The sequence below is a fragment of the Alexandromys fortis genome, unplaced genomic scaffold, assembly GCF_014885135.2.
Source record: "Alexandromys fortis isolate MF-2015 unplaced genomic scaffold, M_Fortis_MF-2015_v1.1 scaffold_21, whole genome shotgun sequence".
Taxonomy (NCBI): domain Eukaryota; kingdom Metazoa; phylum Chordata; class Mammalia; order Rodentia; family Cricetidae; genus Alexandromys; species Alexandromys fortis.
Genome location: NW_026067905.1, coordinates 5701565 through 5707392, shown reverse-complemented (window position 1 = coordinate 5707392; position 5828 = coordinate 5701565).

Below are 5828 nucleotides of genomic sequence, written 5' to 3'. Positions count from 1 at the left end.
AGTGATGTGGGAGTGTCATATCAATCTGTTGATTTCATTGGCTGAGCAATAAAAGAAACTGCTTGGCTGGCCCTGATAGGTTAGAACATAGATGGGAGGAGGAAACAGAATAGAATTCTGGGCGGAAGAGGAAGTGAGGTCAGACTCTGCTCTGCTCCCGGACAGACCAGACAACTCTGCTCTCTGGAGCAGAGACACCATGATGGACGGAGGCTAGAATCTTCCCGGTAAGCACACCTTGGGGTGCTTACACACATCATTAGAAATGGGCTAGTCCAGGTGCGAGAATTAGCCTGTAAGGGCTAGAGTTCATGGGCCAAGCAGTTCTTAAATGAACACAGTTTGTGTGTTGTTATTTCGGGCATGAGCTAGCCAAGCGGCTGGGGTGTTGGGGACGCAACCCCACCGCCACTCCTATTTCAACAAGCAATCAGCTGACAGATATGAAGACCTAATGGCAATAGGCTCGCCTGATTCAATGAAGCAGAGGAGTAAAGTGGAAATAAGAATAACTCCAGTCATGTTTGATGTGATCAGTCCTCTAAACTGAACAGACAGTTTAAATCAGTAGTTTTCAACCTATGGGTCACAACCCCCTGAGGAGTCAAATGATCCTTTCACAAAGGTTGCCGAAGACCATTGAAAAATGCAGATTAGATTATACTATAATTCACAACAGTAGCAAAATTACAGTTATAAATCAGGAACAAAAATAATTTTACAGTTGTGGATCACCACGACATGAGGCACTGTATTAAAGGGTTTGGAACTTTATATAAATACCAAAAATGAAAGAATGTGTGCAAGTGAAGATGCCATTCACAAAGTCAAGCCTGGATTTAGCCACAATGCAAACCCTCCACATTCTAGAGCAGATAACCTATAAAAGAGAGAGTACACATTGGGCATTGGTGAGAGGAGTAAGATTGTGGAAGTGGTCCTCAACCACAGGCTCTTCCACTGTCTTCACATCCTTTGGCAGCCTGAAGATGCTTTGGGCATTATGGATAGCCAGTGGACAGAGGCCAAGGGTGAGGACCATTCTCACATGGAATGGTCTAATACAGCAGTGTTGATCCCAGGATGCCACTAGTAATAAAACCATGAAGTAGATCATTTAATATCTAAATGACACATCACCTGAGTTTCATTATGAGCTTCTATATCAAAATATGTGCAAAACAAAAACAACAACACCAACAAAAAAACCACTATGAGGAATTTGAACATTGACAGTTATTTGAAATTATTAAGAAGTGTTTTCATTTGTTAGATGTAATTATGATGTTAAGTTACTAAAAGTCTTTATCTTCAGAGATACAATAAAATAATTAAAAGTAAAACTATACAAGGTTTAAACTTGTATCAGAACGATGTGTGAGAACAGAGGGAGCTGTTGGGGGATATTTGATCACAGTGTGCAAGCCTGCATTTACATTTATTAAATAAAATTAACCTTGGGGTAAGGAGGCTGCATCAGCAACTAGTTACCAGAAAGCAATCATAGAGCCTCAGAGGGCACCTGGAAGAGATAGAGAGAAACACTGAAAGTCGTAGGGAAGGGTTTTGAGTGCCATGGTATTTTTGTTTGGTGGAGCAGAAGGTTCTCTTAGGGTAACACCAGCAAGGGAGACGGTTAGTTAGTTGCTACTCAACCTCTCTGAGCCAGCAGGCTTTCATCCCAGCCTTTGATTCTCAAGTCTTATTTATGAATATAATGATAGAGATTTAGCTCAAGCTACCTTCATAGGTTGTGGCGAATCTGGTACCTCACTAGGCTGAGGCCAGAGTGACTGTGCCACTGCCAGAAAGCAGGCAAGTAACTGCAGAATTGTAACTGCTGACTGGAATAGCCTCAGGTGAAGGCATAGATAAAGCAATGGAGATAAGACAGGAGCAGTGTGCATCCTGTCTGGGTGAATGTTATTAGAGTTTGTTGTATTATTGTGTCTACGTTTATTAGCTATTTAAAAATATATATAATCAAATAGATCCCAGATTTCTATTTTACAAAATGCCATTCACTGAAAGAAGCCTGACATTATGTATTTTCTTCTCTTTCTCTATACTGAATATTTTCTTATATATTTAGGTTAAAAGACATTTTAAAATATGCCCCATGAGAGTCATAATGTACATGTATAATTACTTATATTTTTATGACTAACTGAAAAACACAAGTCTCTTCGTGAAACTTTATGCTTGTTTGTTTTCTGGGACAGGGTTTTGCTGTACCTTTGGAGCTTGTCCTGGAACTAGGTCTTGTAGACCAGTCTGGCATCAAGCTCACAGAGATCTGCCTGCCTCTGCCTCTTATGTGCTGGAATTAAAGACATGCATCACTGCCATTCAGCTGTTTGTGAAACTTTTAAGGGAATTTAGTTATCTTTTTAAGTTAATTTCTTTATTGTGGAATTATTAACTAAATATAATAATGTACATGAAATTATCAGTGTAATGACTACCATGTAATTCATACCAATTTATCAAACAATTACACCTCTGTGCACATTATTAAATTATATCTCTATGTGTTATTATTTAAATAACTCTTTTCTAATGAACTAAATATAAGAATTTATTTTAATTTTTGTATTATGCTTTCTTATCAAGAATAGATTTTCCTATAATTTTTAATCCTTTATTTTCTCTTATAGATATTTCATGTTTTTGCTCAATGTTCTAAATTTCTCTTTTTTGTATTAGCTTAGCACAATATCTTGTCACATGAAATATTCACCATTTGTCCTAGTGTTAAAATTATACTTTGTTTTCTTATTGTTAATATCATGCTTTCTGCTGCACAGACTCGTTAATGGAGGACTTTCACTTCTATGACCTATTACTTTTTTTATTTATACATCTTTTTGTTTGTTAAATACAGATCTATTGCTACCTCAATATTGCTTCCCTACATTTACTATCTTTCTTAGGACTTAGTTGTATCTAGTTTTTAGCTTGTTTAAATGCCTGTTTTAAGCTAAGCACAGCAGCACATGTCTGCCCGGCCCCACCCTCTAAGCAATGAGCAATAAAGCAAGAAAATTCTTGGGGGTTCCGGATTCGTCTGTCCTATTAGCTGTTGTAAGGAGGGCCTGCTTGTTTGTCCCAGCTGCCCTGCTAGCTTAGCCCTGAAATAACCACACAGAGATGGTATTTATTAAATCACTGCTTGGCTCATTTGCTCAAGCTTCTTGGCTAACTCTTATATTAATTTAACCCATTTCTATTCATCTGTGTATCTCCATGTGGCAGTGGCTTACCTGGTAAAATTTCTAGCGTCTGTTTCTGATGGCTCTATGGTGTCTCTCTGACCCTTCTTTCTTCCTTTCAGAATTCAGTTCTGTCTTCCCAGCCTACCTACTTAAGTTCTGCCCTATCAACAGGCCAAGGCAGTTTCTTTATTTCATAAGCAACACATATACGGAATGACCTACAACTAGCATGACCTTGAATCAGACACATAAATCTTAGCAGCAATTGTCAAGTTTCTAACTTGTGCTTTCTTCATATTATCATGCAATATAATATATATGAGAACTTTTATGAATGCCATTCAGCTTGCCAATAATTTTGCATGGTCATATTAATATATTTTATTGCTGTATTATTTTAAATCAAATATTTTATTTATTGTAGATTAAGTATATTTCATACTATATATAGTTTATAGAAATTAATATCATTGTGTTTATATAATATTTGATACATTTAAGCTACTTTTTTCAGTAAGGTGAAAGGTTTGTTACTATATTATTTCAACTTATCTTACAATTTCCTCAGTCAAAGTTGTAACATTATTTTGACAAATATATGCTTTTTGTATTTAGTAATATAATATATTACTAAACACTTTGTTGTTTTGTTTCTATGATGGGTATAATGTTTGAGTTTACAATAATTGCACTATTTATGTGAAGAAATATTCAACTTTCTTTTATATTTTGCTTTGTTTATTGGTATTTGCTTTTTTATTTTTAAGGTTAAGTTCATTTTCTTGAATCTCTTAATAAGACAAAACACACCATTTTATAATAATTTACAGGTACCTCCCTAAGACTTAAATTTCTGTGATTTCGGCTACAACAAGATTTCCAAAAGGGATATAGACAATATTCTTGCTTCTTAAAAAAAAAATCACTCTTTGATTTAATCAACTTAAAGATCAATGAATTAAGTATAGTCATGTCACATAACAATCTCCCAATTAATCAAAATAACAAATGAAGTTGAGTCACCAAATCATGGTCATCTAAAGTAACATTCTTTCCTCATGGTGACTGATTTGTGACCCTCAAAATGAGAGACCCTGAAATGCAAGACCCAGTAAGAAATGTGGCATCTGGAAGGTGGGAGGCGCTGTAAAGGCTCAAACAAGCCTTCAGGGAAGTGAACTACACACCCTTCTGTGGAGGAAAACAGTGCAGATAAGGACAGCAAGAACCCACAGCGAGGACGGGTGTCTCAGATAACAGGCGCCAGAGCAAGCTGGCCATCCTCAGATTTCAGTTTGCTTTGCTCCAAAAATCCCACACTCGGTGTTGCCGGAAGCATACTTACATAGATTAGCGTTGCTCTCAGCTTGAATTTTTAAATACAAGCCACACAATAATAAGGTTTCCTAAAAGTATTAAGTCTTAAAACCTTAGGTCAAAACACTTTTCCTGAACTTACTCTGCACAAATAAATAGTTTTCACTTTGAGTGCAACATTATGATTAATGTACACCAAACACGCGCTAAATGGATGCTGAAGGGATGGCGAATGGTGTCTACCCCGGTAAATTGCTGGTTTCTGAGTGCCTTTCATGGTTCTGCGTCACGTTGTCCTCTCACTTCTGTGCTGATCCCAGCACTGAAGGATCTAGAAGGAGATTTTTCTAATGATTTTCCAGTTGAATTACTGCGGTGGACACGTTAGAAGAGACTCAAATCCTTATAATATCTTGTTCCGCTCCTACTTTAATCAAGCCCGCAAATCATGCCTTCCTATAATGTAAGATAAATGATTAAGGGTCCATTTTCTTGTTAATTCCCATTAGTGCTGATGAGCGTCAAGCACATGTATCGGAGACAGAGAAGACTCTTAAAGAATTTAAAAATAATAATGATACTAAAGAGGTTTTTTTTTTTTTTTTTTTTTTTTTTTTTTTTTTTTTTTTTTTTTTTTTTTTTTTTGTCCACGCTTCTTTGGCCCTGTTATTTTCTATAGGCTCTGAAGTTGGGTAAGAGATGATGACTCCGTCAATGCTGTCTTGGTGCTGTGCTATTATTATGGAACCTTCGCTGAGCTTGTTCTCTGACAGTTTCCTGCATGTACAATGTGAGCCCCGATGATAACTCTTGTTCTTCAATCCCTCCCACCAGTATCCATACTCATCACAATCCACACACGGGCTTCTCCCAGACCCACAATTGATTCTTATTAATTTAATTATATTAATTTAACTGAGAAACTGGCCCTTCCTGCCTTGCTTTTCTGCTTTGGAAACATTTTCAGGGATGTCTCTATGATACTGGGTGACAGATTCATTTTATTTCCTTTTTACAGGGCTCTGGACTACTAGGAATTCTTCTCATTGCCCCCATCGCTGCTAGCTAACCACTAATGCTATCAAATAAATCCTAAAACCAAGCAATTCTAGTAATGTCTATTTATAGCTTCCTACTCCTCACTCTTATGGAAAACAGTGCAGTACGTGGAGTGGGAAGGCTGAAGGGGCCACAACAGTTCCTCCCCACCATTTTCGTTTTTCTAAAGCTGGTGAGGAGCCACCTTTCACTTTACATCTTCACCATCCACGGAGGCACTTGTGCCATGATGGGCTA